The 26519-nt window shown below is 46.9% G+C and overlaps 1 protein-coding gene across 1 annotated transcript in view; it reads left to right on the forward strand.

Annotated features, from left to right (window-relative positions):
• Positions 1-16342: 16342 nt before the first annotated feature.
• Positions 16343-26519, forward strand: part of MAP3K2 (mitogen-activated protein kinase kinase kinase 2) — an 87804-nt gene continuing 77627 nt past the window's right edge. The window contains exon 1 of the mRNA XM_008258427.5: positions 16343-16875. The gene's annotated coding sequence lies outside the window, so the exon portion shown is untranslated. The remainder of the gene's footprint in view (positions 16876-26519) is intronic.

The raw sequence follows: 26519 nt of genomic DNA on the forward strand, positions 1-26519 counted from the left end.
GGAAGGTGGCCTGAGTCCTTGGACCTCTGCACCTGCGTGGGAGACCTGGAAGAAGCTCCTGGCTCCTGGCTTTGGATCAGCTGAGCTCTAGCTGTTGCAGCCACTTGGGGATTGAACCAGCAGATAGAAAATTCTCTCTCTCTCTCTCTCTCTCTCTCTCTCACTGCCTTTCTCTGTGTAACTCTGATTTTCAAATAAATAAATAAACCTTAAAAATATTTCAGGGGTTGGTGATATGGCATAGCAGGTTATGCCACTATAAGTTACAGTCCTGCCTGATCCACTTCTGATCCAGCTCCCTGCTGTTGCACGTGAGAAGGCAGTAAATGATCGCCCAAATGTTTGAGCCCCACATGGGAGACCTGGATGGAGTTCCAGACTCCTGGCCCAGTCTTGGTTGTTGTGGCCATCTGGAGAGTGAACCAGCAGATGGAAGATCTCCCCCCGCTTCTATAACTCTGTCTTTAAAAACAAAAAATAAATAAATGAAAACCTCACAACACCGTATTCTCTCTTGTTACGTGTGACCCAAGCTGTCTTCTATTCCATGCAGGTCACTTGCCTTTCACAACCTGCTAATGGAGGGATCAGGACTGCCAGTCTGAAAAGCACCCCTCCAGGTCGACCTCCTACTGTGCAAATGGGAAAACCCAGGCCCTAAGAAGAGGAGAGAGTGCCCTTATGCTGCAGGTTTTCAGGAAGTTTGTGATACATTTCTACAGCTTTTGGGAGCAATGTGTCTGAATAATAAGCATTGCATTTTAAAACCATCAAGAGCTAGAGGAAGCTAGCTGGGGTGTGTGTGTGTGTGTGTGTGTGTGTTAAACCAGAGATTTCCTAGCTTTATTTAGTAGCCCCGAATGTCCTATATTGGAGGCCTGCAGCTCTGGGAAATAGAACCATGTCTTTTCCTTCACCTGAGCACTCCCTCCAGATAACCTCAGGCAGTGGTGCGTAGAGCAGGCACTGGAGCTGAAGATGGGACAGCTTTGCCTTAAAGGTACAGAGAGTCAGGCAGTCTCATCACAGGGAGACAGGTGTACAAGAGGAGTTGCAAAAGTCCATGGAAACTCTCTCTCAGTGTCCACTCTGCCTGTCCAAAACAAAAAAAGTCTGTGGAAAATGAAATTCCAAGTTTATTTTGGTTCAAAACAATTTGAAACACATGCATCTTTTTTTATAATACACATTTTGCATGAACTTTCTGAAGGTTCCTCATATGCATGAATTTCAATTTTTTTTTTGCACCAAGTACTCTTTTAATTCCGTATTCCATGAACTTGTGCAAGAACCTCCTTAAACAGCCACACTCTGGTGAGAAGCTTGCAGCAACAGAGATGTGCACAGGGAAGGTGGGAGGTACTGGAGGTAGAAGGGAGGTTGTGTGACATTAGAAAAGTCACCTTCCGAGCCGGCGCCGTGGCTCAATAGGCTAATCCTCCACCTTGCGGCGCCGGCACACCGGGTTCTAGTCCCGGTTGGGGCGCCGGATTCTGTCCCGGTTGCCCCTCTTCCAGGCCAGCTCTCTGCTATGGCCAGGGAGTGCAGTGGAGGATGGCCCAGGTGCTTGGGCCCTGCACCCCATGGGAGACCAGGAAAAAGCACCTGGCTCCTGGCTCCTGCCAGGATCAGCGCGGTGCGCCGGCTGCAGCGGCGGCCATTGGAGGGTGAACCAGCGGCAAAGGAAGACCTTTCTCTCTCTCTCTCTCTCTCTCACTGTCCACTCTGCCTGTCAAAAAAAAAAAAAAAAAAAAGAAAAGTCACCTTCCTGGGGTCAGTGCTGTGGTGTAGCAGGTTAAGCTGTGGCTGGCAATGCAGGCATCCCATACTGGCCCCAGTTCAAGTCCTGGATGCTCCACTTTGATCTAGCTCCCTGCTAATGCACCTGGGAAAGCAGTGGAAGATGGCCCAAGTGCTTGGGCCCCTGCACCCCCATGGGAGATTTGGATGGAGTTCCAGGCTCCTGACTTTGGGCTGGCCCAGCCCCAGCCATTGTGGCCATTGGGGAAGTGAACCAGCGGATGGAAGATCTCTCTTTTCTGTCTCTCTCCCTCCTCACAACCCCATAACTCTGCCTTTCAAATAAGTAAATATTCTTATAAAAAATTAAAAAGTCACCTTCTGGAGCCTCAGTTTCCTCCCCTGTGAAATGGGCGTGGTGAGACCTGCCTCCTGGAGTTGTAGCTGAAGGAAGCCCCTGGCACTTCTGGAGGAGAAGCGAGGCTCAAGCCAGCCTGGGGAGGCCAGGAGGGTCTTGGGAGAGCTTGGTGTGGGGGGCCTGCAGGGTGGGCATGAGGGACCGGTGAGCCTGAGAGGGCCCCACGAGCTCCCGAATTCTGGGGCTTGCAGAGCAGGGGCAGGGGGGACTGGAGATGCAGAGTTCACAGGGTGGAGGCCTTGTTTTCCTGCCACACAACAACGTTTAAATCTACCTCTTGGGGCCACTGGCATTGTGGCATAGCAGGTAAAGCCACCGCCTCAAGTGCCGGCATCCCATCTGGGTGCTGGTTCAAGTCCCAGCTGTTCCACTTCTGATCCAGCTCTCTGCTACAGCCTGGGAAAGCAGTGGAAGATGGTCCAACTCCTTGGACCCCTACACCTGCGTGGGAGACCCAGAAGAATCTCCTGGCACCTGGCTTCAGATTGGCCCTGCTCTGGCCATTGCAGCTATTTGGGGAATGAACCAGTGAATGGAAGATTTCTCTCTCTCTGTCTCTGCCTCTGCATCTCTGTAACACTGTCTTTCAAATAAATAAATAAATCTTTTTTTATTAAAAAAAAAAAAACCTACCTCTACACAGCCATCTCGGCTTGCAATTCTGGCAGTCCCATATCATGGCAGGTGCGAGTCCTCAACGCTCCATTTCTGAGCCAGCTCCCTGCTCACACATCTGGGAAGGCAACAGAAGGTGGTCCAAGTATCCATTGCCCTGACCCAGACGTGATTCCTGGAGCCGTAAGGAAGCTGGCAGTCACCATGTGGTGCTGTGCTGTGCTCGGATGACACCCTGGTAGGTGACTCAGGGAAGCCAGAGTTTCCTGTGCACGCTAACAGTGAGAGGGCAGCTGCACCCCAGTTGCACCACCACCATCCAGCACATTGCTAATGAAAACACATGGCCTTGGGGCTCGGCGGCGTGGTTCACTTGGTTAATCCTCCGCCTGCAGCGCCAGCATCCCACATAGGCACCGGGTTCTAGTCCTTGTTGCTCCTCTTCCAGTCCAGCTCTCTGCTGTGGCCTGGGAGGGCAGTGGAGGATGGCCCAAGTGCTTGGGCCCCTGCACCCACATGGGAGACCAGGAAGAAGCACCCGGCTCCTGGCTTCGGATTGGTGCAGAGCCGGCCGTGGCGGCCATTTGGGAGATGAACCAACAACAGAAGGAAAATCTTTCTCTCTGTCTCTCTGTAACTCTACCTGTCAAATAAATAAATAATCTTTTTTAAAAAAAGAAAACACATGGCCTTGATTGCAGAGAAAAGTCTTGTCCTCTGAGACTCCCGTGGGGCTGAGCCCACAGCTCCTGAGCCCTCAGCTGAGCTGGGCATGTTGAGTATCCCAGGTAGGGCGCTGTGGTGAAAAAGACACACAGGGCTTTGCTTTTTCATATGCAAATTAGGTGATGTGGGGAACCTCAGTTAACTGCCCCGGGGAGGACAGCTTCCTGGCTTCCTCAACCTGCATGCGATGGGATGGAGGGGGCCTGGGATGGAGGGGGCCGGGCTCTGTGTGGACAAGTGAAGGTATTTAGAGTGTGTGGTAAGCCCTCCCAAGGCCTTGCTCCAACATGACCTCATGTTCTCCTCTTCCAGAATGAGGCGGCCAAAGCCAGAGAGGCTATTACCCGACCAGCTCAAGGCTGCAAGGGTTGAGCAGGTGGCACAGCCAGGGGCCAGGTGATCTGCCCTACTCTCTGTGGGCCGGTACTCCTCCTCTTGAATTCCACTGCAAGGACAGCCTGGCTGCCCAAGCCCAGCCTGGGACACGTGAGTCTGTTAACCTAGGCCCCGAGGCCAGGGTGTACAGCGATGAGTCACCCCATCCCGCTGCAACAGGAGAGCCCCCTCCCCCGCCCGCTCCGGGGCCCAGACCTGGTTGCCGAGCGATGAGACATAACATATATAAATAAAATGAGGTTTCTCACTGTAGCACTGAGACCTGCTTTTGGCTGCTTGCTTGTCTTTGCTCCTCCTGTCTCCCCAGGCCTTTGCCCCCAAGCCTTTTCTGGTGCAGTCAGCTTGGTGCTGGCATTCACAGCTTCCAGGCTGGAGTGAGTGCACAGTACACCCATGGGACCACCCATTGGGGACTCCTTGGGGGTGGCTGCAGGGCTCTGCCTGGGCCTGAGCTGGACGAGGCTGTGCAGGGCGGGACAGAAAAGAAGGCGGAGGTGGTGGTGGCAGACGAGCTGGACTTTCACCACCCAGCCAGGCTGGGCAAGGGCGGTGGAGCAGACGTGACTGCCTGACCCTGAAACCAGAAGGGCGGGCACTGTCCCAAGCTCCTGCCACCAAGTGCCTGCCCATTTTCCAGGGGTGGGCAGGGCTTCTGCTCCAGGGCCTTGGGCACAGGCACGGCCTCTCATTGAACCTGCACTCTTCTATTTCCAATCACCTGGGTGATTCACTTTAGGTGCCTGACACCTGGTGAGCCTGGCACCCCAGGCTGGGCCTCCTGCTTACACACTGGCCCTGCTTGGCCGAGGACTGTGCACCTGCTTACCACTCTTATTCTAGGACCGTTCTCACGGCAGGCACTGAACTTGGGACAGCACCTCACCTGATTAATGAAAGTTTTATTGGCTTTTTTAAAAAAATATTTATTTCAAAAGCAGATATACGGAGGGGGAGACAGAGAGAGAGAGAGAGAGAGAGAGAGATAGAGAGAGAGAGAGAGAGAGGGAAAGAGAGAGAGAATGAAAATCAATCTTCCATCCACTGGTTCACTCACCAAATGGCCGCAACAGCCAGAGCTGGGCCGATCCAAAAGGCAAGAGCCAGGAGCTTCTTCCAGGTCTCCCACGTGGGTGCAGGAGCCCAGGCACTAGGGCCATCTTCTGCTTTCCCAGGCACATTAACAGGGAGCTGGTTCAGAAGTGGAGCAGCCGGGACTTGAACCAGGGCAACAGCTTAACCTGCTAGGCCACAGCACTGGCCCCTTATTGACTTTATTGTGACTGTATTTACATACAGTAAAATTCACCCATTTTAGGTGTACAGTTTGATGAGTTTTAATGAAAGTATAACCTTGTAACTGCCACAATGCTCATGACAGAGAACATTCCCATCACCCCAAGTACTTGGACCCCTGTCCACGTGGGAGACCCGGATGGAGTTCCAGGCCCCTGGCTTCAGCCTGGCCCAGCCCCAGCCATTGCGGCCATTTGAGGAGTGAACCAGTGCATGGAAGATACCTTGCTCTCTCTTTCTCTCTGTCACTCTGTCTTTCAAATAAATAAGCTAAATCTTAAAAACATTTAAAAAACACACACCGATTTGTGTTTTTGCTAAGTAGCTGATGATTATTTGGGGGGCAGCAAGAAACATATGTGTACAAGTCTGTGCGTGGACATGGGTTTTCACTTCTCCTGTGCAAATCCTTAGCAGTGCAATTGCTGGGTGCTTAACTGGCTACAATTATTCTTCCCATTTTATAGGTCAAAGGTTGTGGGTGAGAAAGGTTGAGCAGCTTGCCTGAATGCACAGCTTGGCAGAAATTCAAAGCCACATCTGACCTGTGCACCAGGTGGTCACCCATAGGAAACAGGTGCGTTTGGAGTTGGAGGTGGAGTTGCTCATTACTGCACAAGAGCAGCTGCGGTCAGCTTTGTGGAAGAGTCACACTCACCCCACGTTGGTGAGCACAGCATGCACATGGCAGGTGCTCCCAGGGCACTTCAGCAGGTGGATCCTGGAAGCTTAAGTGCTGGCTTTATAAAGGTGTTGCTTGCTAGGTTTCTCTGCCATACCGTTATTTTCCCTTTGTAATTGCTACATGGAGAGGAACAGCCTTGTTCATCATCAGTATCCATTGTGAATTATTCCTAACTCCATCATTACTTTTCCATGGGCTGCTTGCTTTGTTCTGCATGGGAGAGCTTCCTTTCTGCCCCATTCATGTTTAAACGTGTGTGTCCCCATGGATTATTTTATTCTGTTGGATATCATCTGTTACTATCAAGTTTGTTTAAAAGATTTATTTTATTTATTTGAGAGGTAGAGATACCGACAGAGAGGAAGAGACAGAGAGAAAGATCTTCCATCCACTGGTTCACTCCGCAAATGGCTGCAACAGCTAGAGCTGAGCCGATCTGAAGCCAGGAGCCAGCAGCTTCTTCTAAGTCTTCCACGTGGGTGCAGGAGCCCAAGCACTTGTGCCATCTTCTACTGCTTTCCCAGGCCACAGCAGAGAGCTGGATCTGAACAGAAGCAGCCAGGACACGAACTGGCACCCATATGGGATACCGACACCCCAGGCAGAGGCTTATCCTACTACACCACAGCCCCGGTTGCTTTAAAACATCCAAGAGAAGTTTCTTTGGGAAGGAAAATATCTGATTGGGCTTACAGTTTGGAGGTTCACAGTTTAGGATCAGGCGGCCCCATTAGTCTGGAGTGTAGTGGGGGCTGGGCGTGGCAGAGCAGGTACAGAGGAACACTCATGTGAGCAGCCAGGAAGCAGAGAGAGGCTTCCTAGGGCAGACCCTGATGACCTAAAGACCTCCCAGCAGACCCAACTCTGATGCCCTAATGAGATCAAGTCTCCACCCCTACACCAGCAACCCTTAACATGAGACTTCTGAGTTAAAACAGCTGCGTGAGTTTAGGGAGCTGAGCCCTGTTCAATGCATGACAGCCTTGGTGACGGAAAACTGCACATGCTTCTCCTGGCACGCACTCGCTGCTGTACTCAAAGCTGAGCCTGGGAGAGCTGAGGATGGCCGTGAACTTCAGGGAGGAGAGGCGCTGACTCACAATACGCAGCCCCAGTCTCAGAGTCAGCCACCCAGAAAAGAACTTTGCCTTCCGGTTGTGTCTGATGCTCTCCGATTTTTTTTTCTTATTATTTCTTTCTTTCTTTCTTTTTTTTTTTTTTTTTTTTTTTTTGGACAGGCAGAGTGGACAGTGAGAGAGAGACAGAAAGGTCTTCCTTTTGCTGTTGGTTCACCCTCCAATGGCCACTGCGGCCGGCGTGCTTCGGCCAGTACACTGCACTGATCCGAAGCCAGGAGCCAGGTGCTTCTGGTCTCCCATGCCGGTGCTGGGCCCAAGCACTTGGGCCATCCTCCACTGCACTCCCGGGCCACAGCAGAGAGCTGGCCTGCAAGAGGGGCAACCGGGACAGAATCCGACACCCTGACCGACCGGGACTAGAACCCGGTGTGCCTGCGCCGCAGGCAGAGGATTAGCTTATTGAGCCACGGCGCTGGCCTTTTTTTCCCTATTTTTCTTTAAATTTCGCTTTCTTTTTTAAAACTTTTTTTTTTTTTTTTTTTTTTTAATTTGAAAGCAGAGAGACCAACAGCGACAGAGATAAGAGAATCTTTCTATTGGCTGGATCACTCCCATAATGCCTGCAATAGCCAAGTCTGGGCTAGGCTGAAGCCATGAGCCTGGAACTCGGTCTGGGTCGCCCATGTAGGTGGCAGGGACCCCAGTACTTGAGCCATTATCACTGTTTGCCCAGTTGTGCATTAGCAGAAAGCTGGAGTTGGGAGCAAAGCTTGTACTTGAATTCAGACACTCCGATATGTGATGTGGGCATCCCAAATGGCCAATGTGCTAAACACCCGCTCTCCCTCCATTTCTTTTAAAGATTTTATTTATTTATTTGAGAGGTAGAGTTGCAGACTGATAAGGAGGGACAGAGAGAAAGTTCTTCCTTCTGTTGGTTCACTCCCCAAATAGCCTCAATGGCCGGAGCTGCGCTGATCCCAAGCCAGGAGCCAGGTGCTTCCTCCCAGTCTCCCATGCAGGTGAAGGGGCCCAAGCACTTGGGCCATCTTCTACTGTTTTCCTAGGCCACAGCAGAAAGCTGGATTGGAAGAGAAGCAGCTGGGACTCGAACTGGCGTCCATCTGGGATGCCGGCACCGCAGGCGGAGGATTAACCTACTGTGCCATGGCAGTGGCCCCATCTGCCTCCATTTTTAAAGCCTTCTGACTCTGGGGTCTATGAGGATGTAGAGAGCACCGAGCCTCCTTGTGTAGCAGGTGGTTACAAGTGTTACCTGTTTCTCACTGTTCACCTGCCTGACCCCTCAGGCCTCCATCGGAGTCCTGGGAGCAAGGGGCCTTTCTTCTTCAGAGGCTCAGCGACCCAAGGGCAAGGTCACACAGAAGTCTCTGCAGACTCCAGCATTCTCCGCAGTCCAGCCTGCAGCCAGAGACACCAGGGAGGTGGCCGGGCAGACGCTGGGGGAGGCTGCAGGGAGCTCTGCCCTCAGATTTACCTGAATTGCCCTGGTTGTCTGAAGGCGTCAGGGGTGGAGGGGGGTGATGGCACTGCTGCCTCTCGGGACGCGGGCTCTACATCCTGCTGGGTTTCAGGCAGACTGGCCCATGCTGCAGAACCAATGTCAACCCCGTGTCTTGACTTGTGGGCACCAGCTGCAGGAGAAGCTTCATGAAGCTGGCTTGAGGGGTTCCATGGGCCCTAGGATGAATGCGACTCGTGCTTTTCTGGTTTTGCTGATGTGATGCTCGATGCTCAATGGTGACAGAGAGGGCTGAGGTCCCGCAGAGCAAGGCTGAGAGGGGCTGAGAGGGCTTGGTGTGAAGGAAGCCAATGGTTTCAAGGGAGGCAAGGCTGCTCGGAGGGGCTGCTGGTGTTGGTGGCACAGGGAGTGGTACTACGGGGCATTAGGCAATCAGGGAGGGACTTGGGGCCCAGGAAGGGAGGGAGGGCCTGCCAAATGGACTTTGAGGTTCCTGCTGGCTGCTCCCCTAGGTGTCCCTTCCCTCACCCCGGGCCTGGTGACAGTTATCTAGCCCCTCTGTTCTGCCTCTTTATCCTCAGATGTAAACTCAGAAAAATAATTCTGCTGAGCTGCTTCTCAGGATACGTGTGAAAAGTAACTAATAAAATACGGTGCATTAAATAGGGTGGGGAGAGGTATATGAAAGAGGCAGAGAAAGAAGGGAAAAGGGGAACAGGAAGAAACGATCACAACGTAAACAGAGAAAGGGAAGGAACAGAGACTCCTCACTTTGCTGTGAAGGCGCGGAGTGGGAAGTGGGGAGTGGACCATTAGGCCCTCGGGGGATGCTGCAGTGGCGACCACCAGGGGACCCCAGCCAAACAGCCAAGATCCCAAAATCCCTCATTGAGATGGGAGTTGGGGTATAGACGCTTAAGTCCCTGCTTAGGACATCTGTGTCCCCTATCAGAGTAGGGGAGAGCCTGTTGGAGTCCTGGCTACTCTGCTTCTGAGCCAGCTTCCTGCTAATGCATCCTGGGAAGCAGCCTGCGATGGGGCAAGTGTTCGGGCCCCTGCCACTCACATGGGAGACCCAGATGGAATTTCTGGTTTCTGGCTTCAACTTGGCTCAGCCTTTGCTGTTGCAGGGATTTGGGGAGTGAGTGAACCAGTAGATGGAATATCTCTCGTGCGTGCTCTCTGTCTTGTAAGTAAATTAAAAATAACTAGTTTTTTAAAAAATTAAAATATCTTATTTTTAAGATTTATTATTTTATATGAAAGTCAGAGTTACACAGAGAGAGGAGAGGCAGAGAGAGAGAGAGAGGTCTTCCATTCGCTGGTTCACTCCCCAATTAGCTGCAATGCCCGGAGCTGCACCAATCTGAAGCCAGGAGCCAGGAGCTTCCTCCAATTCTCCTATGCAGGTGCAGGGGTCCAAGGACTTGGGCCATCTTCTACTGCTTTCCCAGGCCATAGCAGTGAGCTGGATTGGAAGTGGAGCAGCTGGGACTCGAACCGGCACCCATATGGGATACTGGCACTTCAGGTGGCGGCTTTACCTGCTACGCTGCAGCGCCGGCCCCAAAATCTCTTATTCTTAACAATGGGCTGTTGTAAAAATCTTTTTTTTTTTTTTTTACTGTACAGGCTTAGTATGCACCAACCTGAGGAACTCAAATGATTGTAGGAGCTTTAGGTCTTTTCCTAAAAAGAAGTTCTCCTCCAATGCTAGACATAAAATTTGCTGACCTTGTATCATGAAAGTGAGCAATGGCAGGTTGACCAGGGTGCATGATCTGTGAAAGACAGACATTCTGAGGCAAGCATGAGTTTCCCTTCTCAGGTTCATGTTGGCATTGTATTCATGCGGTCTCTTCTCATTCTGCCTCAAACACATGCAGTCTGCTGCTGTTCCATTCATCAGTAGCTAAAAGATTGTCCATTAGATGAACATCTTTCATGTAAAATATTTAGAATAAAGTTAAAAATTTTCAATTCACAGTCCAGCTAATCAGAACCATGTTTGCAAGTATAAGGGAAAATAAGTGAAACTACTCATTCTGTGTTAAATGAAAAAAGGAGGATTTGAAATTGCATATGCTGGAGCCAGCACTGTGGCACAGCAGGTTAAACCACCATGTGCAGCACTGACATTCCATGTGGGCAGTGGTTCGATTCCTGGCTGCTCCACTTGAGATCCAACTCCCTGCTGATGTGCCTAGGAAAGCAGCAGCAGATGACCCAATTGCTTGGGCCCCTGCACCCATGTGGGAGACTCGGAAGAAGCTCCTGGCTTCTAGATTCTGCCTGACCCCAGTTGTTGTGGCCATCTGGAGAGTGAACCAATAGTTGGAAGACCTTCCTCTTTCTGTCTCTCCTCTCTCTGTAACTCTGTCTTTCAAATAGATGAAAGATAAATCTTTTTTAAAAGTTGCATGTGGGGCCGGTGCTGTGGCACAGTGGGTTAACGCCCTGGCCTGAAGTGCTGACATCTCATATGGGTGCTGGTTTGAGACCCAGCTGCTCCCTTCTGATCCAGCTCTCTGCTATGGCCTGGGAAAGCAGTAGAAGATGGCCCAAGTCCTTGGCTCCTGCACCCACGTGGGAGACCAGGAAGAACTCCTGGCTCCTGGCTTCAGATTGGCGCAGCTCCAGCCGTTACGAGAGTGAACCAACAAATGGAAGATCTCTCTCTCTCTCTCTGCCTCTGCTCTCTCTATGTAACTCTTTCAAATAAAATAAATAAATCTTTAAAAAAATTGTGTATAGAATAGATCACAACTGTCAAGCAACTCTCGAAAAATATGAGGGTTCTTCAAAAGCTCATGGAAAATACATATTATGAAAAAACTATGCATAGATTTCAAAAGTTTTGGCAACAAAAAACTTTTAATTCCATTTCCTATGAACTTATTGATTTTGATTGGAAAAGCAGAGAGCCAGAAGAAATGTCTTTTCATCTACTGGTTCACTTCCCAAAAGCTCCCAGCAACTGGGGGCTAGACCAGGCCTAGACAAGAAATTTGGAACTCAAACTGGGTCTCCCAAGTGGCATGAACCCAACCACTTGAGCCATCCTTGCTGCCACCCAGGGTGCCCATTGGCAGGAAATGGGAGTGGAGCTGGGACTTGAACCCAGACACGCCCACATGGGAGGTGGCATCATAAATGCTGTGCCAAACAGCCCTCTTCCCCAACCATTTTCAAGTACCCACTTATACCTAAAATAGAAAATACTAACACAATAAAGAACTAAGCACAGAGAACACTGGACACGACTAGAACTACAGAAGGAATGAGAGTTTTTTCTTTTGTTCTTGTGGTTTTCCTTATTTTCTATTATAAATGTGCTATACATATTTATAATGTTGGCAACTATATAACATGAGGATTTTAAAGAAAGCAGTTTATGTTTTGGCAACTTATATAAGAAAGAATTAAAGATGAACAAGTTCATTGAGAACTCAAAACAATATTCTGTTGCAAATCTTGTCACATTGCCTTTTCCCACACTCAGAAAACTTCTGAGAAGCAGGTGATTTGGTAGAGAGGTTAAATCACCACCTGGGATTCCCACATCCTATATCAGAGTGCCTGGTTGGAGTCCCAGCTCTTCCACTATGATCCAGCTTCCTGCTAATGCACACCCTGGGAGGCAGCAGATGCTGGCTCAAGTAATTGGGGTCCCTGTTCCCCACAGTGGAAATCTGGGTGAAATTTACAACTCCATGCTGTTGCTGTATTTGGGGAGTGAACCAGTGAATTACAGCACTGTCTCTCCATCTTTCAAGTAATAGGAAAAAAAAAAAAAAAAAAAGGAAGATCACAGTCTCCAGAAACATAAGAAATAAATTTCTGTCCATTATAATTTATTCAGTGTGTGGTATTCTGTTACAGCAGCACAAATGGTCTAACAAAGAACCCTTGCCAGATGATGAAAACAACACTGCCTTCCGTAGTCTTGTCCCAAATTCTAATCACAACAAAAACATGAGGCAAATCACAATTGAGGGATACTCTTTTCTTTTTTAAGATTTTATTTATTTGAAGGAGAGGGAGGGAGAGAGAGAGAGAGAGAGAAACAGACTCTTCCATCCACTGGTTCACTTTCAAAAGGCTGTGACAGCCAGGGCTGGGCTAAGCTGAAGCCAGGAGCCTGGAACTCTATCCAGGTCTACCACATGGGTAGCAAGGACCCAACCACTTGGACCACCTTCTGCTGTTTTCGCAGGTGCATTAGTAGGGACCTGGATCCGAAGCAACGCCAATGCCTCAAGCAACAGCTTAACCTGCTGTTGCTGCACCACAATGCCGGCCCCATTCAGGAATAGTCTATAAAATATCTGATCAGCATGTCCCAACTGTCAAGGTCATAAAAAAAAGGGAAGTCGTAAACCAAGAGGAACCTAAGGAGACATGAAGACCGAATGCAGTATGTGGGATCCTGGATGGGATCTTGGAATGAAAAAGGACATTAGGTAAAACCCAAGGAAATCTGAAAGAAATGTGGACTTTGGATTAGCGGTGACGTATCATTCACTCACTGCTTCAAGTGTACCATAGTAATGTGATATCTTAATAATAGGGAAGCTGGGAGACAGTGCTAAGCCTTGGTCTGCGGTGCTGGCATCCCATATAGGCACTGGTTCAAGACCCAACTGCTCCTCTTCCAATCAAGCTCTCTGCTTATGGCCTGGGAAAGCAGTGGAAGATGTCCCAAGTGCTTGGGCCCCTGTACCCATGTGGGAGACCTGGAAGAAGCTCCTGGTTCCTCATGGGCCCAGCTCTGGCTGTTGGGCTATTTGGAGAGTGAACCAGAGGATGGAGGATCTTTCTGTCTGTAACTCTACCTCTCAAACAAATAAATAAAATCTTTTAAAAAAAATTAGGGAAACTGGTATGGGGGCACATGGGAACTCTCTGCATCATCTTACTGATTTTTCTATAACTATAAACTATTCTAAAATTTAAAAAGTGTATTTAAAAAGGTGGGGGATAAAAAGGGGCAAGGCTCTCCCTTCTTTCTGCTGTGGGATGCCATGATCTTCCAAGCTGAGTGACCATCTCTTGACTACAGGGACACTAATGCTCAGCCCTAATTAGCCTTGGGCCCACCTACTGGATTCTTGCTATGTGAGAAGACAAACCTCACTGCCTAAGCTGCTTCAGGTCAGGTGTCTTGTTCACCACCATTGAATATATCCCAACCAACAATCCTCATGTCATTGCCATGGTCAGGGTTCTGGTTTGCATCTTTATTGCCCTACCCAGATCTCTGGCTGGCTCCAACACCTTTCTTTCCTGATCTCCTGCTGGTCGTCTTCCTGTTCTGACTTCACACCCTACCTGCATCTTTCCAATACCCAACAGCCAGCAGCCACTTTTGCCATTCTTGGGTAGAGTGCATTCTCTCACACTTCCTGCTTTGTGCCCACATGGTCCCCTTTTCCTGGAGAATACCCAGCAATTAACCACCCCCATTCAATTCTCCACTCACAACGTGTGAAGACAGGATTTTAAAATGTCCCTAAAGTGCCCTCCTTACTGTGAATGTAATGGATTATACTCCTATGATTAAGATTTGGTATGGGATTTGATTTTACCCACTATGCCACAGCACTGGCCCCCATATATACTAACTTGAGGATGTCAAAGGGTGGGCGCTGTGGTGCAGTAGGTTAATCCTCTGCCTGCAGTGCTGGCATCCCATGTGGGCACTGTTTTTTTTTTTTTTAACAGGCAGAGTAGACAGTGAGAGAGAGAGAGAGACAGAGAGAAAGGTCTCCCTTTTGCCATTGGTTCACCCTCCAATGGCCGGCACAGCCGGCGCACTGCGGCAGGCACACCGGGCTGATCCGATGGCAGGAGCCAGGTACTTATCTCCCATGGGGTGCAGGGCCCAAGTACTTGGGCCATCCTCCACTGCACTCCCGGGCCACAGCAGAGAGCTGGACTGGAAGAGGAGCAACCAGGACAGAATCCGGTGCCCCAACTGGGACTAGAACCCGGTGTGCCGGCGCTGCAAGGCAGAGGATTAGCCTAGTGAGCCGCGGCGCTGGCCGGCACTGGTTCTAATACCGGCTGTTCCTCTTCTGATCCAGCTCTCTGCTATGGCCTGGGAAAGCAGAAGATGGCCCAAGTCCTTGGGCCCCTGCACCCGCATGAGAGACCGGGATGAAGCACCTGGCTCCTGGCTTCGGATCGGCGCAGTTCTGGCCATCATAGCCATTTGGGGAGAGAACCAATGGAAGGAAGACCTTTCTCTCTGTCTCTCCCTCTCACTATCTGTAACTCTACTTCTCAAATAAATAAAATAAATCTTAAAAAAAGAAAGATGCCAAACATTGAATCTCCAAGGAAGAGAAAAACCCACTCATTTAAAAAAAGGATGGAGAAAAAGAATAGCTACTAGAAATATATACCTGGGGTGTTTCTGAGTAGCCCAGAGTTGAATGAAGTTCCCAGGAGGCCAGTGAGGGAGGGGAACAGAGGTGTAAGCAGAGGTATAAGGAAAACTCTATCTCTTGATTACTACTAAACACACATATATTGAATGCCTGGTCAGAACAGGAATTTTGTCAAACACCGTAGAAGTTTAACATGCGAATGTTATCCTTGGAGATTCTGAGGCCCTTTTTCCTGTGGTTTACAAGTCACAATATTAAAATCCAAAGGAATCTTAAGACCTTGAGATTTTATGCACATATAGGGTTAGAAGGCCTCCACCATTTTAAAAAAGATTTATGTATTTGAAAGGCAGAGTGACAGACAGAGGGAGAGCTTCCATCTGCTGCTTCACTCCCCAAATGGCTGCAATGGTGGAGCTGAGCCAGGTGGAAGACAGGTCTCCCACGTGGGTGCAGGGTCCCTGGGACTTGGGCCATCTTCTCCAGCTTTCCCAGGCACATTAGCAGGGAGCCAGGACAAGAACCAGAGTTCATGCGGGATGCTGCAGGCAGTAGCTTAACTCCTGCACCACAATGCCTGCCCCTAGGCTAATTTTTAAGTTGATAACTTTGAATGATGACGTTATCAATCTCCGTAACAGCCCTGGGCAGACAAAAGGTTCTGTAACAAATGGGAGGAAACTGGTATTCCAGGCAGCTCTGCATTTCTGAAGCACACACTCTTGTTCCAGCGCGCCCCACACCTCTGCTAAGGCGTTTGTCATAAAGAGCATCACCCGGACATTTGCTTCTCATCCCGAGTTGCCCAGGCTCCTGGCCTGGCGGGCACGGCTCCCACGTGCGTGGATGGGGGGAACGGTGCGGGAAAGCCTAAGCCGACCTTTAAGGAAAGAAGACAGGGGTTCCGAAGATGCCTTCTAGGCCAGAAAGAACAGGCCGGATTAACTTGCATGTGATTCTGCTGGGTACGGGGAGCGAAGGAGGAGTGGGGAGTGCGGGGGTCCCCGCCCCCTCCCGGGCTGAGTGAGGGTCCCACGTCTGACACCCGAGATAAAACACAAAATACCCAGAAAACTTGGATCTCTCCCACCTTTAGGGGCTGGCTTGAGTGGCCGACCTATAGTAATTTCTCAAATTTTCTGACACTCGACTCACAGGGCATGGGGCCTTTCGCCTCGCAAACGACCCGCCACGAAAGAGAACTGGCTCGGCCTCTGCCGGCTCAGCAACCCACGTGGGAGGCCCTTCTCGGGATCTCCTTTGACGTCGGGGCCGCGCCCACACGCGCAGCGGGGAGAGCACCCAGCCAGGTGCGCGCGCTCCGCACCCCGGCACAGCCAGGCCTGGGAATCCCCGCGCAGCTCCTCAGGCACGCACCCGGCCGGCGCGTGGGCGTCGCCGGCCACTGCGCAGGCGCCGACGCGCTTTCCTCGGCCGGGCGCGCGCTCGCCGCGGGTTACGCTCTGGGAGGGCGGAGGGCTGCGCGTGCACGAGCGGGCGACCGTGACGTGCGCCGCGTTACGCTCGACGTCACGGGTCCGTGTGTAGTGGCGGCCGAACTGCCCTCAGCGGCGGCGCCTGACGCGGGTGGTGTGGCTGCTGGGCGCGGCGTTCTGGGGGTCGCGCGGGTGGCGGCGAGGGCTACGACCGGGACGCCCGACACCCGAGGCCGCACAGCCGCCGCTCCCGCCCCTTCTCCGGCCTCTGGCCGTGCCGGCCCTCGGCTTCCTCCTTTCCTGGCCAGCCCTCCGCGGGCCTTGGGGCTGCAGCGGCGAGAAGCACCGAGGGGGCGAGAGGCCCCGGCCGGCCGCGACGCTCCACGCGCCCGCCTCCCCGGCCGGCCCGGGCTCCATGTGAAGGAGGGACGGGCCCGGCCCGCCGGCCCGCGCCCGACTGCTCGCGCGCCCCTCCGGCCCCCGGGGGCGCCGCGGCCTCCCCGGACCGGGGGCCGCGGTGACAGGCCGCGCGGGGGCGGAGGGGCGGGCTCGGCGGCGGCGGCGGCGGCCCTTCCGCGGGCCTGCGGCTCCGGCGTCCCCGCAGAGCGCCCGGTACGTGCCTGTGTGAGTGTGCGTGTGTGGCAGGGCCGCGGCGGCCTGTGTGCCGCTCCCGCGGGGGCGGGGATTTCGCTCCGGGAGGGCAGACCCGGGTCTCCCCTTCGGCCGCACGGCTGTCAGATGCGTGCCGTGCGGGGGTTTTGGAGGGACGGTTGCGGCCGGTGTCTGGGACGAAGCGGGGATGTTACGTGGAGTGCGTCCCGAAGTGCTGGTCGTCTTTGCACGTTCGGAGCGTGCTCCTCTCTTGTTTCCCCTTTCTTTACGGAACGTTTAGCTAGTGTTTACGGAGCTCCTCACTCTGCCCCCCGGCGGGTGGGCTTTCTCTCATTCCGTCTTCCCCGCCCGGTGAGGTGGGCGCGTTGTCTCCCCATTGTACAGATGCAAAATAGAGGCTTTCCGAAACCTAGAGGAAAGCGTTTGCCCAAGGTCATTCAGCCGGTGGCTGTCGAGGAAGTCTTGATTAGATTATGCATACGTCTTTCCGTCTTACAAAAAGAAATACATGAGGAAAATGAGCCAGGCTGGACAGTTTATTCCCGGGGGTAAATTTTCAACGCGTAGGGAGATACGGTTTGCTTTTCCTTGGCGGAGGCTATTATATATATATTTGGCAGTCTAGCCAAATCATTTTCTTAGTTTTTTATTATTACTTTAAAAATGGCTTAAGGTACCTTTACCTTTTGTGTAGCAGGACTAGACGATTTCCCTTAAAAAAAAAAAAAAAGAAGGAAAGTATTTGGTAAAATTGTACATGTCATGAAAAGTTACAGTTTTACTCGTGCAGTTCGTTCTTGATGCATACAAGGAACTTGCAGTTGGGTTATTTGCTTGAGGTTTCCTTATTGCAAAATTTGTTGCTGGATTATGTGGCAATGTCAACACACAAAGTAATTTGTGCGTTTTGTCTTATGTAATATTTCTTAGTTCAGTGTCAAAATTTAATTTTTTAGAATATTATTTTTTGATGATGAGATTTTTTTTCCCGTTGGTGTGGAGTGCTACAAACCAGTGTTGGGAAGCTCAATGAAAATGACCATTTCAGCATCAGTCAGTAATATTGATGTAACTATGATTAGTGGAAAAACTAGAGCCAGAGCTTTTTTGCAGAAGAAAATGGTGATACATTCCCTTGAGTGATGGAAGCTTCTGACTTAGTTGGAAATGTTTGAGAAATCTGTTGATGTCCAGTGTGGGTACTCCGTGATCTCCCCAGGATGTTATCAAGTTGAAGAAAATTTGTTGTTGATGTCTTTGTAATGTCTGTAGAGAGAAGATCAAGTTTGTAGAGTTAACTAGTGGATGGTTCCTGGATTGATTTGTTTGGTTAAAATATAAACGCATGTTGAATATTGTTGAGTATGATATTCTTCTAGAATGGTTATATGGCTGAGCTCTCCATGTATCTGATTAGAGATTAAGATTTATATTAAATAATTGGGTTACATTATATACTTAATCTTTTAAGCAGTGTTTTAGCTAGAGCTTTCACTCCTACTTTACTTTATTGCTACCATAGAGATAAATGAAAATGAAATTGTGTCCTGTGTTGTATATTTCCTATAACTCTCACTTCAGGATGATTTATTTCCTTTTGCAATTGATGCTTTGTAGGCTACCTATGCCCTCAGCTTTTTATGATTTTAAGTATACAGAAAAATCAGTAATAATTAACACTAATGATGAATCCCCAGATCAACATTTGTTGATATCATGGTCTATTTGCTTTTTCTTTAAGTATGTGTGTTATTTTTGACTGATCCATTTGAAACTAAGCTGTAGCACATTGTGATACTTTACCCCCACATCATGATACTTCACCCCTTAACACGTTTTATATGGCCAGAATACCATTATTGTTAATTTTCTTAAATGTGATATTTAAATCTCTCCATTTATACTGAAAGGCCTTTTATGACTTTGTATTCTCTCTCCTGTCAAACCAGGATCCCATCAAAATGTATTCATTGCATTTGATAAGCCTTTTCAGTCTCTTCAAGAATGGCTTCACCTCCTCCTCCCTTTAAAATTACATGGATTAAAAAAAAAAAAGATCAAGGAGATAGTTGTCATATAAAATGATTCACATTCCAGATTTGTCAGATTTTTTTCCCCTTCAAGATGTCATTTAGCTTGTTCCTCTATTCCCCTATACAAGATGTTAATTGTAAATTGGGTTTTAGTGGTTCATTAGTTTCAAATTAACCATGTTGGACAAGAATATCTAATAAGTGATGCCATGGACTTCATGTTGCCTCCTTCTGGGAGATGTGTACTGCTCAATTCCATTATTTGTGACGCCAAGTTTGATCACTTAGTCGAGGGGGTTAGGGTAAAATCTATTTTTCCCACTGCAGTCAGCAAGTAGTCTGTGGCCTGGTTAGTTAGCACTGTGATGTTAGCCTCTTCTCCAGTAATCTTTCACCTATTGGTAGTAGCATCTATTGTTGATCCTTGTCAGGCTGACTTTTGAATTTCTTTGTTAACCATCTTTTGTTGGTCTATAGATGGAAACAGAATCACAGGAATTGTAAAATATCTTGTTCAGATATATAAAATCTGATTCTGATTTTGTGGAGTTTACAGTTTTTTAGTGATGAATTCAGGGTGTCTCTTACGAATTTTACAAGAAACCTGGCTTGAAAATGGAAAACATTCAGTGTGTGTCTTTTCCTGTACTCTTGAGTATGTTAAAATTTTTCTTAGCATTGTTGCACAAGAATAATCAGAAATTGCAAAGGAGGGATGAATCTGATAAAAAAAATTTTGAAGTTCTAGAATTATAAATTTTTAGACTTTGTGTTCTCATTTCTTAATGATTATGATAGTAAGCATTTATTAATACTTGTGTTAATGATTTATGTTGGTTACATTTTTATCTATTTTTATTACATCAGATAGGAATAAACTAAATATATGTAATATAAAATACAATTTGTTAGCGAATTAACTGAGATCTAGTAGGTGATTGTTTTAAAGAAGGTTTCATAATAGGATTTCTATAAGTGATACGTTCCCTCATTGAAAGTATGAGTTAATTTATAAAACTGTACGTGAAGTTTTCCCACATACCTCTTTTGCAAATCAGGATGAAGCATATATATAGACAGAGTAACTCTTTCCCTCATTCTCAGTGTTTTATGAAATATATCTGTATATCTGTATATACACACACGTACTTAAAAGAAACACATAATTTTGTCTGTTGTCTTAGATATCCCTGGGATTTACTTGGAACATTGATTGACTGTTTCTCATGAGGGTTGATCATGCATTTGCTTAGTAATCTCTTTTTTTTTTTTTTTAAGATGTATTTATTTGAAAGTCAGAGTTACAGAGATGGAGAGACGGAGAGAGAGAAAGAGGTCTTCCATCCGTTGGTTCACTCCCTCCCTACATGGCTGCAGTGGCCAAGACTGGGCCAGGCCAAAGCTAGGAGCCAGGAGCTTCTTCTGGGTTTCCCACATGGATGCAGGGACACAAGCATTTGAGCTGTCTTCCACTGCTTTCTTTCTCAGGCACTTTAGCAGGGAGCTGGATTGGAAGTAGAGCAGCCAGGTTTTGAACCAATGCTCTTATGGGATACCAGTGGGGACTCCCTGTAATATCTTTTGTATTGTTGCCTTTATTGTAACTTAAGTGTTAGGTTGTTACTGAATTTTCCTTGTACTCCTTACTGTAACTAGCACATTGCCTTTGTTATAAATGCTAAGTAATTATTTGAGATTCATGTTAAAAACTATGAGATTTATAAATTTTGGATTTTTTTTCTCTCATTTGTAAAGTTAGTCATATAATATGGACTTTAGTGATTAATAATGACAAATTAAGAGTAGTTTAAGGTATGATTTTATCAGTTTATTTTTAATTTTTTAATTTGAGAGGCAGAGGGAATGCTAGTACGAGTACAAGCTCTTCATCTTCTGGTTCACTCCCCAGATACTCACAGTCCCTGACTGGGAGGCCAGCCGAGGAGCTGGAAGCTCTCTCCAGGTATGCCACATTGGTGGCAGGGACAAACTGTACTTGAGCTGTCATCCCAGTTTCTACATTAGTGGGAAGTTAGAATCAGGGGCTGGAGCTGGGAATCGAACCCAGGCACTCTAAGGTCTAATGTGGGTATACAAAGCCTTAGGCTAAATGCCTGCCCAGTATTCTGAAGATTCCCAAATTGGGCCCACTCATCATCACTGACTCAGAATGCTCCTAGAGCACTCTCCACACCTGCCTCTACCATTGTACTTAACACATGGCACAGTAATCACCTTTGTGTCCTTCAGGAAATTAGGTCTTCAAGGACAAGAGGCGGTGTTTTGCTGAATTTGGTATCCTAATATCTAGCTCAATACAGACAGTAGGGACCTCTTTTGATTTTGTAGGCTTAAAGACAGTGTCTACCATAACCACTGTTGATGTGCTGGTTGAGTTTCCTTTGTTTCTTTTTTCTCCCTTATTACATTATTTTATTAGCAAACTTAATTTTCTACATTCTAGATACTGATTAAGTACTACTTTAAAGATTTTTTTTCAAAAAAAAAAAAAAAGGGATTTATTTATTTGAAAAGCAGAGTGATAGAAAGGGAGAGACTGAGAAAAGTGGGGGCTGGGTCTCCCATCTGCTAGTTTACTCCCTAAATGGCCACAACAGCCAGGGCTGGGCCAGGCTGAAGCCGGGAACCTGGAACTCCATCTGGGTCTCCTACATGAGTGGCAGGGGCCCAAGTACTTCAGCCGTCATCTGCTACTTTCCAGGTGCATTAGCAGGGAGCTGGATTGGAAGCGGAGCAATCGGGACTCTAACCAGCATTCTTACATGGGATGCCATCATCGTAAGTGGTGACTTAACCCACTGGCACCTACTTTATAGGTTTTCATCCATTTAAACCCTACCACAACACAGTGAATTAGTTGCTGTTAGTATGTCCGTCCATACGGCACGTGAGGAAACCGAAGCACTGGGATAATTTGCCTATGTTTACACATCTTGTCTGTGGTGGAACTGGACCTTGAGTATAAGCAGGCCAGCTCCAGAATCTGTGCTTTTTATGCTGCATCTCTGCTTTATCAGGGCAATGAAAAACTGGATTTGGATTACCAAAGTAGTATTATTCATCAAATACCTACTGTGTACCAGGGTGAGGAGTTTCCAGAAGGCCTTGAAGAGTAGGCAACAATTTTAACAAAATTAACAAACCCTACACATTGACCAGCCAAACTTACTACTATGTTTTTTGTAAAAAATTTAAAAATATAGAATAAGGAAGAAAATAAAGGTGGTAAATAGTTAAGAGTATGAGCTTGGGAGTCATATCTGAATGTGGGTCTCAGTTCTGTTGCTTAACCTCTCCAAGCCTCACTTTCTTTGTCTATAAAATGGTGATTATGGTACCTAATTCAGGTTTGTTATGAATGTAAATGGTACCTAATTCGGGAGCAAACCTAGCAGCAGCATATGATGTGTTCATAAAACATCAGTTATTATATTAATCCCCCATAATCCAAACAGATCTTGTCTATTTTGGTGTACATAGAAGCCCTTTTATTTAATGTGATTAGGACTGGTAGTATTTAGTTTAAAAATACAAAAAATACATTAACATAGAGGAATAAAAAATGATACCTTCACTTTTGATATTTTATAGAAAAACATGTAAATTTTAAGCAATCTGAGTACATGATCCATCCAGAATTATACAATTATACAATTGTCTTACAATTGATTCATCTATATCTAATTTAACATTAAAAAAATCTTTCTAAATATTCTGCTTAATTTTCATGGAAACAACTGTTTTTACAATCACAGCATCATTGGTTTGTGTCATTTAGTTAGACTGTGATTATAACAAATACGTAAACATAACTCTTGATAAGTTGATGGGAACAGAAATGTATTGGTTTGATAAAAAGTAAGCTTAGCTAGTGATGAGCGCTCAGTAATTTTGGCAGGCTTCACGGAGAGTATGGAGAGTGCTTGGTTAATTTGCCAGATTGGTTTGTTATGCAGTTTGAATACTTTTGCCTTGCCTTCTAGTATCTGAGTGCAGGGATGCATGCATTACACAGATGCTTAGAGGATTCAAGATTATATAATCATAATGTTTGAATTTTGTGTTAACTCCTTCAGATTTTTTTTCAATTTGTGCTTTTGGTTTTTCTTTGTATTCAGTTCCTTGTAAATATGTATGGTTTTTAGAATAGCTCTCAAATTTTGCATATTTCATCTCTTCTGTGTTCTAGTAGAGCTTTCTGGGTTTGACCTCCATAGCAACACCAATAATCCTATTCTCTGTATCCTCCAATATCTTCTAAAATAATTTTTCATTCTGTTTTAATTTTGCATTTGAATTTTTATCTTAGCACCCATGTCATTTTGCATCTCAATCTGGTCTCCTTTTTGACTTTGTGTTCCTGTTTCAAAAAGGAGAAATAATATTTGAATGTCTCCTGTGCACTAGAAAACTCACACATTTTTTTAACCTCACAGTATTATCCCAACTTTACAGGTGAGGAGTCTGAGGTTCAGAGATGTGACAGATCTTACTCAGCGTTGCAGTGCAGTTGAGGTTGTGTATGACTTCTCCAGTACAGTAGGGATTCTTGATCCTCTTGTTGCCTCTATGTTGCTCACATGTTCTCGTTATCTACAGCATTCCCCATAGGAATGTGTGCATTGGAATTTTCTGGGGATGGGGTCAACATGGTTAAAAAATATGCAGATTTAATTGAAAATTATTTATTTGTGAGGCAGAGAGAGAGAGAACATTCCCATCTGCTGGTTCACTCCCCAAATGCCTGCAATGGCTAGAGTTGGGCTAAAGCTAAAACTGGGAGCAGGAACACAGTCCAGGTCTCTCATGTGGGTAGTAGGAACCTAATTACTTGAGTCATCACTGCTGCCTGCTAAGTGTACATTAACAAGAAGCTGGAGTCAGGAGTCAGAACGAGGATGTAGAGTGTGAATGGCTTAACTGCCTGGCAAAATGCCAACCGCTGAAATTTAAGTATTCTCATCCATCATCTTTTTAATTACTCAAAGAGTTCTGATAAATACTTGAGTAAATCTGAATGGTTGGAGCCAGTGCTGTGGAGTAGTGGGTAAGGACTCTGGCATCCCATATGGGTGCTGGTTTGAGTCCCAGCTGCTCCGCTTTCGATCCTGCTATGGCCTGGGAAAGCGGTAGAAGATGGCCTGGGTCTTTGGGCCCCTGCACGCATGTGGGAGACCCGGAAGAAGCTCCTGGCTCCTGGCTTTGGATTGGCACAGCTCCAGCCATTGTGGCCATCTTGGGAGTGAACCAGTGGATGGAAGGCCTCTCTTTTCTCTTTGCCTCTGCTTCTGCCTCTGCGTAACTCTGCCTTTCAAATAAATAAATAAATTTTAAGAAAAAAAATCTGAAAGGTATTTTTTCTTTTTTCTTTCAAAAAAAGATTTATTTTATTATTTGAAAGAGTTACAGAGAGAGGTAGAGAGAGAGAGATCTCTGGAGGGAGATCTCTGATTCACTCACCAGATGGTCATAACGGCTGCAGCTGAGCCGATCAGGAGCCAGGAGCTTTTTCTGGGTCTCCCACTTGGGTACAGGCCTTGGGCCATCTTCCTCTGCTTTTTCCAGGCACATTCACAAGGAGCTGGATTGGAAGTGGAGCAGCCAGGACTCCTAGTGCCCTCATGGGATGCTGGTGCTGCAGGCTCGGGCTTTAACCTGCTGTGCCACAATGCTGGCCCTTGAATGGTATTTTTCTCTGTACACTTTGGGATGAGCAAAAATTGGTCTATTTTAAATAGGTGGTATGGGAAATATGTTCATTTTTCTATTATAGGGGAAGTAACATGGGAGAATTTAATGTCCATAATTAGCTTCTTGAAATGAATCAAATGAACAGTAGGAATTTTTAGTGTGTTTTTTTGTTTTTTGTTTTTTGTTTGTTTTTTTTTGTTTGTTTGTTTTTTTGTTTTTTTTTGGACAGGCAGAGTTAGACAGTAAAAGAGAGAGATAGAAAGGTCTTCCTTTTTCCGTTGGTTCACCCCCCCAAATGGCTGCCACGGCCAACGCACTGCGCTGATCCGAAGCCAGGAGCCAGGTGTTCCTCCTGGTCTCCCACACGGGTGCAGGGCCCAAGCACTTGGGCCATCCTCCACTGCACTCCCGGGCCACAGCAGAGAGCTGGACTGGAAGAGGAGCAACCGGGACAGAACCGGCACCCCAACTGGGACTAGAACCCAGGGTGCCGGCGCCACAGGCGGAGGATTAGCCTAGTGAGCCGTGGCGCCAGCTAGTGTGAATTTTTTAAAAAGTCTCTATCATTCTGAATATGCTGCACAAAATGAAATCAAATTTCAGGATCTTAAAATAGTAACAAAGGTTTATTTTTTACTTATGCTGTGTGTTCATTGAGGGTCAGCTGGGGGCTTCTGCTCAATGTTGTTGTCATCTTTACTTTGGGTCCCACTTTGCGATTTCACTTGGGAGCAGCCACTGTCTGGAACATTACTAGTTGCTAGGATGGAGGGAAAACAAAATGTGTCAAAGCACACTCTGGCTTTTAAAGCTTTTACCTGGAAGAAACATTCACCACGTCTACCCACAAAGTTCTGTCCAAGGGAAGTCTCATGGCTGGTCCTGGGGTAAACAGGAGGAGGAATTCAATATTTCCATACGCCCAGAAGGAGAAAAGTAGGTGTTCGTGATCAGCCCTACTACACAGGCAATGTTTTCTGTGAAGCAGTTTTAAAAGTGGGGATGATGGGAGTTTAGTTTTTTTTTTTTTTTTTTAAAGTCTTTGGGAATAGATTGGTAGTCTAAAGTGAAGTCAGTTGTTTCTGTTAAATGCTTCCAAGTCATATTTTAGTTGTGTGACTTAAAGATACTTCCTTATCATTATTTGGTATGGGATTACTCTGTTTGATTTTGTTACATTTTAATGATATTTATGGAGTTTTAATCCAAAACATCTTGTTCTTTTGTTTTAATATGATAAGGAAATGAGACTTAAGGACTCTGGTTCAGTTTAAGAGGTGAGATTGGTATGATTTATATTATGGCTTTAATATATTTTCTAAGCAGTCTAGGCATTTTAAAGTAGCTTATTAACTCCTTAAAGTTAGTAATATCTTATACATATATTGTAGAATAATTAGCATGTCAATAACATTTTTAAGATGCTCAGATACTGTAAAGAAACAAGAAGTAGAAGTTGCTCAGCCTTAATATTGATAAAATCTACTTTTGGAGATGACATGACGTTAATCTAGGTGGTTTATGGTTAGTGGATGGCTGCATTCTGATGACTTAGCCCCCAAGCCACTGTGCTTCTTCATATTTAATCTTACCCCACGATTTGAGGAAGGGTAGGTGAGTTATGTGTTCTGAGATCATGTAAGATATGTTAACATCACAACATCATATCCCAAGTCATGAGTTGTTGGATACTGCTAGAGTTGAAGGTGATGGCGATGTGCCTGAGGGATTTCTTGCCTAAAGTTTTCCTGAAGGGTGTGTCACAAGCCAAATTCTATACTGCTCTTTTTCTATCTTTCTTTCTTTCTTTTCTTTTCTTTTTTTTTTTTTTTTTAAGACTTATTTGTTTGAAAGGCAGAGTTATAAACAGGGAGAGACACAAAGAGAGGGGGGTGGAGA

The sequence above is a fragment of the Oryctolagus cuniculus genome, chromosome 3 (genome assembly GCF_051225735.1).
Source record: "Oryctolagus cuniculus isolate XC-2025 breed Fujian yellow rabbit chromosome 3, ASM5122573v1, whole genome shotgun sequence".
Classification (NCBI taxonomy): domain Eukaryota; kingdom Metazoa; phylum Chordata; class Mammalia; order Lagomorpha; family Leporidae; genus Oryctolagus; species Oryctolagus cuniculus.